The sequence below is a fragment of the Spinacia oleracea genome, chromosome 4 (assembly GCF_020520425.1).
Source record: "Spinacia oleracea cultivar Varoflay chromosome 4, BTI_SOV_V1, whole genome shotgun sequence".
NCBI classification, from domain to species: Eukaryota; Viridiplantae; Streptophyta; class Magnoliopsida; order Caryophyllales; family Amaranthaceae; genus Spinacia; species Spinacia oleracea.
Genome location: NC_079490.1, coordinates 153,685,577 through 153,698,051, shown reverse-complemented (window position 1 = coordinate 153,698,051; position 12,475 = coordinate 153,685,577). Strand labels below are relative to the sequence as shown.

Genomic DNA, 12,475 nt, shown 5'->3' with positions numbered 1-12,475 from the left:
ACATCAGCCCCTCGCCTTGTGCGAGTGCCTTGCTCGTCCGATTATTGAAAAAAAAATCAATTTTAATGTTCAAAACGAAAATTGCACAAATTATATTTTTCATAATATTAACAATTCAAATCGCTTATATCTCCTTCAAGATGTTTTGCATTTGGGAAGAACACTCTAATGGAGGCACAGAGAGAATTAGGGTTCTCTATTGCCTTAGGTTAGAATATGATATTAGGTTAAGTTAGAAAAATGTGTAGAATAGGTTGTTAAAATAACCTTTTCAACAAGCCAAGCCAACCGGCCAAGCACAAGGCTCAACCGGCCAACGAGGCCAACGAGGAGTGCGAGCAACGCAATCAGCTCGCTACTGGGCCGCGGGCCACAGTGCAACTGCTGCTGCCTTCTTATGCGCGCATCCAAGCAGCCAAGGCCATGGGCCAGCTGCGAGTATGCGCGTTGCGCCTATGGGCCTTTCGCTTATTTGCTTGGCTCGTTGGTTTGCTTTCGTGTTTGCGATTAAATTATCCTTCGAAAATTTATTTATCATTTCGTATTTGACGATCCAATGTCGTAGGATATGATTTATTTCATTCCTCCTAGCTTACAAATATACGCAACACGATATACAATTTTACGATCCAATGTTAAATCGTATAATTATGTTTTCCGAACTAATTTCCCGAAAAGCTATTAAATGAATTTCCGATTAATTTAATCCGATGATCTGTTACATGCCAATGGTGTGACCTTATAGGTTCAGTCAAGAGTAAGTTGTGAGCCTAATTAGGATTAAAACTCACTGATCGGAAGCATTACTCCAGCCAGCTATTCCGATCACTTGATCTCACTGGATTAATTGTTCGTAATTAATCTGAACCTTTGGTATTGGAGAAATTGCACCTTGGGCAAAGGAAATATTTCCTTCAGGGGTGTTTTCTTTTTTGTGTTGTGTTTTCCTGGTTAATGGATGACAAAAGATTTTTAACTGGCACATGAGGTGCTACGAGTCCTGTCTCATGGATGCTACCACTTCTGCCTGAGATTTGAGTAGGTGTTAGCCTAGAAAACTTCGCCGTGACAGTTGATAGCGTTTTTAACTGTTGGCCTATGAATATTTTCGACAGGGGAGACAATTAATTTGTCAATGTTTGCGCGATAGGTGTGCTGAGCTGCTTGCTGACAAGACTGTCATGTCCGGCTTCTTCATCACCATCCTCCACAGTTACTCCCTCTGGAGCCGACTGCGGGATGCCACTTATTACTGGATTTATTACCGGTTTCGTTAATGGCATGAAAGCTGTTGGAATTGTAATTGCTGATTGCGGTTTCATACTTCCTGTTGACTACGTAGTTGTTATTTTATCTTGAATTTTCTTCGAATTCTTACTGTTTTCCTTCGTTGAGAGATTCATATTAGCTGATGAAACGTTAAAAGGGATGAGGTCCCCTCCTTCTAGCGTCAATTGTTCCGGGTGTGGAGTGGGAACAACTGACTGTGGGATTGGGAGCTTCTGTTGAGGTAGCTGACTGGGATCTGCACAACAGAATGGATTAACTAGCCTCAGGGGTGATTCGAGGATACCCCCTCCGATGCTTAAGTAAGATTACTGAATGTAGATAAGAGTTAACTAAGTAGTAAGTAGGGTGTGTGTTTAAGTATTTCGTACCTTGTATCAATAAATGTGGTCTTCCTTATATAGACAAACTGCCTTGTACGGCCGAGTAGCCTCTACCTCGTAGGACAGTGACTTGTCTAATGGTGACCTCTTGGTGATCTTTGATCACGTGGCTAATTGTTTATGCCGGTAGTATGTATGGAAATGCGCCAGTAAGACTCAATCGCCTTTATTAACCGACTTAGCTGCAGGACGATTTTGCTTATGGGGAGTTCTGTCGGTATGCTAGCATGCCGGCAGGACACCCCGTACAATAAGTATGCAGTAATAAATTCAAATATGGCTCATTCTTGGTATAAAATTTTAATTTTAACATAAAAATACAAGGAATAAATAAAAACAAAACAAAAAAATCTAGTTGGACTCTAGGAATTGCGACATAAGTTATCGTTCCCCAACGTTGATTTAACAAGTAAGTGCACCTGATATACTTGAGAGCGCTACACTTTGTAGATGATGCACCTGTCGTGTTTCAATTTACGTTATTAATATTAGTCAAAGACATACTCACGACTCTATTAAATAAAATAATTAACAATTAATCACTTAAACATTCATTTTAATAATACTTTTAAACGACTTGTGATCAAAGAACACTTGACTTATTAATTAATATTCCTTGGTCGGTCATGACTGAATTAACATGAGAGCTTTCGTATAAGACACAAAGTAAACCTTGAGAATATTTGTAATTAATAGTACAAACATGGTGAACCCACTAGACATGCATGTAATTAAAAGGACTAGACATAAGATGTTTGAAAACTTGTCGTTCTAGTTAGTACAATGCATGATTTTTTGGTAAGTAAGTATATTTATCAAACAAAACACACCATACTGACTAGAGAACTAGAAGGGAGACAAATCTTCTAGGAAGGACTACCCCCACCCCTAGCCTCAAACCCAAAAAACAGCACAACAGTGTGCGAACAAAATTCAAACACTACAAACAATTAAACCATTCCCGATAAGACTGAGAAATCTTATAATACTGCTAATTCTACCTCTAAAAAATCTCTGAATCTCCTTGATTGCGTCATTCACACTTACTAACTTAATCTCCCATAAGACGTTGTTTCTGACACGCCAAATTACTTACACAGCAACAATAATTGTTGCACTTGTAACTTGTTTCCAGAACTAAGATCTTTTTTATCTCTTACTTATCCAACAAAGAAGGACAAAGAAATCAACAATGTCAATTTTGATTCCTAACCACTCCTTGATATGTTGAATACATTCCTTATTGTAATCACAATTGAAGGACATATGCTTATGAGATTCCACCTCTTTATCACAAATAGTACAGAACTCGAAACTCTGAGTTGTTGATCTTCAAGTGATGGAGCCTCTGTCTTTGTTTGCATCTTTCCAACATGGCCAACCATAAAATAAACTTATGCTTTAGAACAGATAACCTACACCATACCATTTTACCCCACTACAACTTGTGTCCCTGCCTAATCAAATTCTTATAAATTCTACTAATGTTATACTTGATCCCTAGCCTCCAAGTATATCAGATAAAGCCGAAGTCAGGTCATGCTTAACCTTTCTTATACACTTCCAAGCCCAACTAGAGCTACTAGGAGCTTGTTACTCCTTCCTCTGTTTCCTTTAATTTAAACTGCATTAACCCACTTCACACAAAGGTTATCAGCTTTCCTAGCAACGTTCCACACTTGCTTTTCGAAGGCTGCTTTATTCCATAACATCATGTTCCTTATTCCTAAACCACCAAACTTCTTAGGTTTGCACAAGTTATCCCAAGCCACATAACCAGGTTTTGAAGTATTATGGTTTCCAGGCCAAGGAAATAATCTACATATATCATTAATCTTCTTTATGACAAATTTGGGCATAATAAAAATCTAACTACAACAAACATTTATGCTCATCAACATGGAATTTTTTGTAGTCGTCCAACAAACGAACGGTGTCTAGAATCCAAATTTTTATTCTAGTCACCAATTTCTCAATAAGTTTCTCACTACTGATGTCAGTTTCTTGGCACTTACGGGCACACCCAAGTATTTGAACGGGAGTGATCCCACCTTGCATAAAGAATAATCAATAATTCCAACAATTTCAACTTGGTCCATACCACAACTGTAAACTTCAGACTTACTTTTATTTGCACACAGGCCCGTAGTATTGGAGAACAACTTGATGCCTTGAAGAATCATATTACCAGAAGTAGAATCTCCTTTACATAGTAAAATTAGATCATCGGCAAAGCATTGATGTTTCAGTTTTAAAGTCTGACGTGACGTCTGGAGTGGAATATAATGCATGATTAAAATTGGCTAATTATACATGACAACAATTAAAAGTACAAACATGAATTTACTTGTTAGGAATGCATGTAATTAAAAGTACAAACATGAATTTACTTATTAGGCATGCATGTAATTAAAATTACGTACATACATAATTAAACTTGACTAATCATGCTTGCTATTAAGTTCAACAAACATACCACACTTAATAAGGTATACATGAATCATTTAATTAATCCACATCAATATGTTAACAATACATGTAATAAAATGCATATACACATGTACGTATCTTGAATACGTAATATACGGGGCCACAATTGCAAATCAACTAGCAATTAATAATCTCCTCCTATAATGAATCAATAAACTAATATTAAAACATGCTTGAAAACCTTAAAAAAAAAATTAACTTTTAATTTAATTTGAAAATTATAATCAACAATACGGTTAAATTCCAAATTATAACAAACACAGAGTATCTAAACTGGATTTTATTTATAATTAACAAACGTAAACCTTTTTTTATATAAAAATAATTAAAATAATCAAATAGAAAATAAGGGAAGAAGAGAAAATATACCATCCGGCCACAAGGGGCATTGCGAACGGCGGACGGCGAGGAACGATGTGAGCGACGAAGGCAGGCGCGACGATATTGCAGGCTTGATCGCGGCCGGGGAGGATGATGGGAGATGGGAGAGAGCCGAAGATAGAGGAGATAAAAGAGAGGTTAGGAATTTGAGGTTTATGAATTTGTGAGATTTTTGAATCATGACACTCCTATTTATAGATTTTTGCCTTTTGGTATATAGTTTATGATAAAAATGACGGGAGTGCCATTGATTTGAAATTTAATGACATTGGTTCTAATTCACGTTTAAGCTTGCGTATTTAATTCTTTATCCTTCAAAAATAAAAATAGCTCGCCTACTTTATTTTTAAAATATTTTTCTTCCCAAACTAGAAATAATAAAATATTTCTAACTTAAATAAAATATATTTGAATAAATGTTTAAATGCAACTTCAATTTAAAATTCACTTTTAATATTTTATATATAATAAATATATTTATAATTTAATAAAAATACGAGGTTTAACACCTGATGCTTCTCTGGAAATGGCACACGGGCTTCAGGGCAGTGCCTTGCTCATGGGCCTCCTACCTATGAGCATCATGTACTTGTGCATGTGATGCTCCAAGCATGCACCAATTCCTTTTCCCCAATGGTGCTATAGAGCGCATATGATCATGCATGGTCCGTGTAGGGCCCACGTACAATTATTTTATATATTTATATTCAACTCTATCATCATGGTCTAACTATTTAAATTTTTAGTACACCTTATTTCAGGAACTTATTTCAGATCAGACCAGGACAGTTAAGATCAGAAAAAATAAGTTCATATCAGATCAGAAAAATAAGCTCGATCAAATAGAATCAGATCAGATAATTATTAATATTTTGGATGATTATTATTATTATTATTATTATTATTATTATTATTATTATTAATAATAACGTGTAAACATGTTACATATAATTGGATGGGAGTCTACAAACAAGTTGTACTCCCACCCCTTTCTAAATGCAAAAACTCAATCTATGAAAGATAAATGCACAACTCTTAACATTGTTGGAGTGACTAATAGAGAGAGACTTGATACGCGAAAGTGTGTCCAAAGCCTCCTTATCTAGTTCCCCAAATGTAGAGAACGCAGATGGGATAAACTTTTTTCTTTTATTATTATTATTATTATTATTATTATTATTATTATTATTATTATTATTAATATTATTTATTATTATTATTATTATTATTATTATTAATTTTTGTGTTTTTCTTCTTTTTTTTTACTTTTTTTATTTTTATTGTTGTTGTTGGTGGTGGTGTAATTGTGATATACTACGTGTGAGGGGGTCGAAAAAGCACGAGGCTAATGCGTGACCTCGTCCCTCGTGGGCGTGACGTCGTCAGATCAAGTGTAATTGGATTTCCTGTGAGTTTACACCCAATCGACTAGTAATATAGGAGTCGCCATTCAGTTTTTAACGACAATGAGAAAAACTGACAAAACCCGGTTATCGTGACATAAAGGGAGTGCAATTATGTTCGACCACGACGGCCATAGGTTCCCTTGTGATCCCTGGTGTGGGGATCGCTCAACCACCCGCATGGCAGAGATTGAGAGTTCGGGGGACTGTAACTACCGAGAGGAGTGCTCATAGATAACTCCAGAGGCAGGTTATCCTTACTAGCTCAGCATAAATAATTGAAGGGACATGCGTTTAAACTATTAAACTATTCTGAATTGATTTTAGCAATATGCAACACATAACACTAAATTGATCGTGATTATCTTATTTAGATTGATTTAAGGTACCTAGCATGATAATTCAATTGTCCAGGGTATTATCTTATTAGACGTGATAGATCAATCAAGTTAATAGTTTGACAATTTTATAAAAGGGTGATGAAAGCGATTAAATCATATGAGGGACACATTACAACGCACCCTTGAGAGGTGCGTTACGGTTCTCAGAAAACTAACCAATCCGAAAATAAAACGGCCCCAGGTATTTTCAGCGCCGAGGGCTGGGCGCCGAAGATTTCGGCGCCTAGACCTAGGCGTTGAAAATAGGATTTGGGCCGAGCCTTTTTGTCAGATTTGGACTCTTAAACACGGAGCTTTTGAGACTTATCCGAGTTCCTTAGTGCGTATTAAATTTATGACGGAATGCGTCTGGGCCCGTTACGAACTCTAGGTTCGTTGGGATTTTAATTAATACGTAACTCTTACTTTCGAATTATACCAGGAATAGAATTCCTTTTGCAAATAGGATTTATGTTGGAGTGCAACACCTATTTCTGACAGGTTTCTATCTTTTATGAATTTGCCACTTTTAACAACTACCTTTTACGTTAGTTACTATTCTTAGCAGGTTTCTATAAATAGTAGCTTTGGCTGAAATGAAAGGGTGATTGAGATTCGTTATTTTATAGGAGATGCGTTGCCAAGTGGAGATTTGTGTTCTCATCATCGAACCTTCCCTTTCGGGAATGGGGACAAAAGTAGGTGTCTACAGTTAGCCCCCACTTTGACTGAGTCTCCAGATGAGACGATGGTCAAAGTACTAGACTGAGTGCGTCATACAAGCCATGGTGTATGTGACCTGTTTTGCGAGGGTCTCACGAGCCCCCGAGTGATAACATTTGACTTAAGGGTCATCACTTGAAGTGTTAACATATTCCTCACGTGTCATTGGAATCTGTTAACCGATAGTATAGAAACTCCCTCACTTTGTCATTGGAAGTATCTAAAGATGTTTTCGAAATCAAAGCTATAAAGTGTAAATAGGCCTGGCTAAGCGCAATCACGAGGTAAAACGTTTTAAAAGATTCTCATTTTTAAGGTTAGCTAAACGAGAAAACCTCCTTGTTTTTATAGGACGTAAAACGAAGGAAAATCCAGCACATCGCTTTTTTTTTGGGAAAACGGAAAACCAATCCTTTGATTTTTGGAAAAGGGAAACCAGAAAAAGTTATCGCTGCAGCGACTAAGGACCTGCGCGGTTAGTGACGCACACCCCGCCCGCTGAAGGTGGGCGAGCCTGTCCACTAAGGGTGGACGCCCCGTCCGATAGAAGTGGACGAATCTGTTTTGATGTTTTGAAAATAAGGACCTACGCGGTTTGTGACGTAGACCCCGCCGGCTGGAGATGGCGAGCCTGTTTTGTGTTTTTGAAGATTTCATTTTCGAAAACTGAGGACCTGCGCGGTTAGTGACGCAGACCCCGCCCGTTGAAGGTGGGCGAGCCTGTCCGCTAAGGGTGGACGCCCCGTCCGATAGAAGTGGACAAATCTGTTTTGATGTTTTGAAAATAAGGACCTACGCGGTTTTGTGACGTAGACCCCGCCGGCTGAAGATGGCGAGCCTGTTTTTATTTTGAAGATTTTATTTTCTTTTCATTTTGCCCATATATTTTTAATAAAAGACTTTTATGATTACAACCTGTTGGTGGGTCGCAATATTTTCCAATTATTCGTGTCCTATAAGTGGGTCCACACTGTGCATGTCTCTCGTTAATAAATAACAAGATTTTTGGAATACCGTTGTTTTTCCGCGGGAAAGGAATATTAAGACAACAGATAATTCTCACCAAAGAAAACTCACGCATGCCCCGACAGCGAATATTCGCTGTCTGGGGGAGCACTTTCAGCGCCCAGCTCTGGGCGCGAGAATTTCTAACGCCCAAAGTGGGGCGTTGAAAATGCAAAGGGGAGACTGGTCTTTAAAAGACGCGACCCGTCTCCCTCTTCCCCATTCTTTCGCCATTTTCGTTTCGAGCTCTCTACTCAACTTACTCATTTTTCACTCGTTTCCTTCATTTTTCTTCACGAATTCCACTTCAAGTCACTTCCTAATCCTCCCAATGTAAGTAACTTTCAGTAATTTTAAGCTTTTTGTCAAATTTGAGTATTTTTGTTGAGTGTTCTTAAACTTGAAATTGGTTTGGGGGTTTTTGATTTCGTGCCTCTTTCTTTCAATTAGATAGTTGAAAATGTTCTATATGACATGTTAATTAGTTTGTGCATGTCATTTTTTGCAAGTATGTTGGTTTTTGTTGAATTTGGACATATTTATACTAGCCCCCAAGTGTACCTACGATTCTAGTATTTTCTTGCAATGTAGGTGTTCTTGGTATACTGCTTGCGTTCTTCATAATTCATGAGTGACAAATTATGAAAGAATTTCGATTTTGTTGGAGTTAATTTTGTTTAGGGAGGTATTTGCTCAATTTGAACTTAGTACCATGTGTTTAGGGAACAAAATTGTATGACTCCATTTTATGAGCGAAATGCACTTTCATAGAGATGGTAAGTGCCATCTTGTTAAAGGTGTAATGCCTTATTGTTGTGTCGTTTTACCAGCATGTCTTGCGAGTGATGAATCATATTTATATAGGGTATTCTAGGCTCATTTAGGTTGCATTTCTAGGCATTCGTCTCATTTTAGTTGCATTTAGAGTCATAATTGCATAAGTCGTCGTTATTGTACTCTATTACGCTCCGTTTGTGTTTTCTTTGATATTTCAGGTGATTTTACAATCATTTGGGTGCTTTCGGAGTGTTTGGAGGTGGAACGAATGATCACCGGATGGTTTGAGTCGGAGACGAAGTGTTTGATCGGAGAATTGAGTTTTCCGGGGATGATTAACTCGATGTATCGCTTGTGCATAGCTCTCAAGATCCCTCGTTGGCTCGCAAGATCCCTCGTTGGCTCGCAAGACATTTATCGTAGGCTCGCTACATCTATCGTCGTGCCTCATCGCTTCATAGTTGCTTGCTTCACTAGGCCAGCGAGGGATGGCTCGCTAGCTCCCTCGCTGCCTCGTTGCTCGTCGCCTTGGCCTGCTATGCATCTCACTAGGCCAGCGAGGGATGGCTCGCTAGCTCCCTCGCTGCCTCGTTGCTCGTCGCCTTGGCCTGCTATGCATCTCACTAGGCCAGCGAGGGATGGCTCGCTAGCTCCCTCGCTGCCTCGTTGCTCGTCGCCTTGGCCTGCTATGCATCTCACTAGGCCAGCGAGGGATGGCTCGCTAGCTCCCTCGCTGCCTCGTTGCTCGTCGTCTTGTCTTGCTGCACTTCACTAGGCCAGCGAGGGATGGCTCGCTAGCTCCCTCGCTGCCTATAGCTTCGTCGCTTAGCTTGCTACACACACGCGCAGGGCAGCGAGGGATGGCTCGCTAGCTCCCTCGCTGCTCTACCTTCTTGCTAGTCGCTCATCATGATGCCAGCGAGGGATGGTGCGCGAGATCCCTCGCTGCCCATGCCTCGCCATCTATCTTCCCGTGTGCGCGGCTCGTGCTCGGGTTTGGCTGCCACATCATCGCTCCATCGACCAATCATCGACGACTTTTATTTTTTATTTTCACATTTATTTATTTATTTTATTTTAGAAAATAGGAGCATATAAATACTCAAGGGAACTAATTTATTTCTCTTATGTTATTATTTTCCTAGAATTCTTTTAAACGTTCAGTTTTATTTCTCTCTCTACACATTATTGAGCCCTAGTTCATTCCATTCAATTAATCAATCTAGAGGTAATTCAATAATTTCTTTTGCTTTTATTCTTTCTTATTATTTTCGTTTCTTAGATTAATTCGTCCTTTGATTATGAATCTCGTTTTCATTATGTATTTCATGCTTGTTAATTCAATTATGAGCGAGTAGTTATATTCTAGGGCTAAGTTAGGGAAGCCATGTTTATACCATGATTGTTATGCAATAAAGTTTGCTAATCTATAGATTATTGCTTGAGTAATTCCAATTGATTTGTTCTTAATCGTTGATTCATGTTATCGGCCAATTTCATGGATTAATTATCTAGCTAATAGGAATTAGAATCGAAAGATCGTGTTTTTAGAGGCTTTGTACAATTGGCAATTCTGATTATGTTAGCGATCGTACTGCATATGTTGAATTGAAAGTGTTAAGACCCGACCGTAGGATTAGCATGTACTTTAATTACTCGACCTAGTTTATTCGTTGTCGAATTGAATTGTGTTATTGGATTGGTATAAGCATGGTGAACCGAACAGACGCCCTAGACCTTTAATTCAATGATAAATTACGCATTTTTATTATTGTTTTAGCTTTAGTAGTTAATACTCAAACTCAACTTTCGTTATTGAAATAGTTCGTATAATTGGGCAAAAACTAATAGAACTTGTCTCCCTGTGGGATCGACCCGTATTTGCTAAGTATCTGCTAACAACAGACACCGTGCACTTGCGGTATCACTTTTTAATCTATCAAGTTTTTAATCTATCACAGACTCCACCGAGTCACACGATGTCTAAATCCCTGAAATCATATGGGGTTCCTTCCTCGAATAGTGTTCCGACTGGGCTCACAATGCCAACTATTGATGCAGTCAACTTTGAGATCAAGCCCGCTCTAATCTCCATGGTCTCACAAAGTCAATTTGGTGGCCATCCATCTGAGGAACCCACCAACCATTTGCAGAGGTTCAACCAACTGTGTGGTACTATCAAGCATCAAGGGGTCACTCAAGACCAATTGAAAGTCATGTTGTTTGGTTTTAGCCTTCGTGATAAGGCTCAAACATGGTTGAATGATGTCAAGGAGACAGAGTGGAGTGCTATTTCACAGGCCTTTCTAGAAGAATTCTTTCCACCCACCAAGACTGCTGAAATAAGGCATAAGCTGACTACATTCACTCAAGAACCTGGTGAATCACTTCGAGAAGCCTGGGATAGATTTAAGGCTTTGCAGCGGTCGTGTCCGCATCACAACATTGAAAAATGGTTCTTGGTTCAGATTTTCTACCATGGTTTGCAAGATGAAACAAAGAACACGGTTGATTCTGCTGCTGGGGGTGTTTTTCTTGACAAAGAAGTGGATGCAGGTTATGATTTTCTTGCCAATTTAGCTGCCAACCATTACAGCACCACCAGATCCACATCTAAGAAAGGAAAATTGGATGTCGATGCTTATGCTCTATTGTCCTCACAAGTGGCAGCCTTGAACCTGAAGATCGATTCTTTGAAGGCTCCTCAGTCTAGTACTCCCCCAATGAGTATTAATGCTATGTCTAGTGTAGCTCCAGTGACAACTTCTTACTGCGAAGTATGTGGAATCCAAGGTCACTTTGGTCATGAGTGCTCTTATAGTTTACAGGATACTACGCAATTGGAGCAAGTGAATGCTTTTCAACAGAGACAACCCAATGACCCATACTCCAATTCATTTAATCCGGGTTGGAGGAATCATCCAAATTTCTCATATCGGGGCAACAATGTTCAGAATCCTCAACCCCAGCAACAATGGTCGCAACCACAGTTCCATCCACCTCAACCACATGTTGCTAGGCCTCCATTTCAACAAGGAGCCTCACATAATGCTCCCCCGGGGTTTAATAGGCCCCCGCATCAAGGATATCAACAACCCCCTCAGAGCAGTGCTACTCCAGAGCCTAACATGGGTGATCTGTATAAGCTCATTGCAAATATGCAGAAGACCGCAGAGATAGCTCAAAAGAACCATGATGAGAGCATCAAAGAGTTGAAGAATCAGAATAGAATGTTGGAGAATCAAGTTGCTCAACTTGCTGACACTCTATCTCAAAGGCAACCGGGTACACTACCAGGGCAACCTACTCCGCCCCAGAACAGAGAAAGTGCCAATGCTATCACTCTTAGAAGTGGCACTAAATATAATGGACCCCCGATGCCCACTGATGATGCAACTCTTGCTAAGGAGAACACAGATGGACCAGGGAAAGCAATTGATGCAGAGCCTCAAGTCCTGGAAGTTGGTAATGCTGATGATGTTGGTGCAAATAAGGGAAAAGAGAAGAATTCTGATTCTCTCCCTATTGTGCCTAAGTTACCTTTCCCTCACCGGATGCAGAAAACTAAGGTTGATCAACAGCTTGGTAAGTTCTTGGCAATGGTCAAGAATCTTGAGGTAACGGTCCCTTTTACTGATTTAATATC

At 39.2% G+C, this 12,475-nt stretch overlaps 1 long non-coding RNA gene and 1 other non-coding gene across 2 annotated transcripts; both read right to left on the bottom strand.

Annotated features, from left to right (window-relative positions):
* Positions 1-542: 542 nt before the first annotated feature.
* Positions 543-4,670, bottom strand: LOC130460055 (uncharacterized). The gene is made up of 3 exons (XR_008919909.1): positions 4,530-4,670; positions 1,659-2,129; positions 543-1,525 (listed from the first exon to the last, which is right to left on the bottom strand). It is a non-coding gene; the product is annotated as an uncharacterized lncRNA (long non-coding RNA).
* A 6,499-nt stretch (positions 4,671-11,169) lies between these two features.
* LOC130460462 (small nucleolar RNA R71) lies at positions 11,170-11,275 on the bottom strand. The gene has a single exon (XR_008920327.1). It is a non-coding gene; the product is annotated as a small nucleolar RNA R71 (small nucleolar RNA).
* Positions 11,276-12,475: the final 1,200 nt, after the last annotated feature.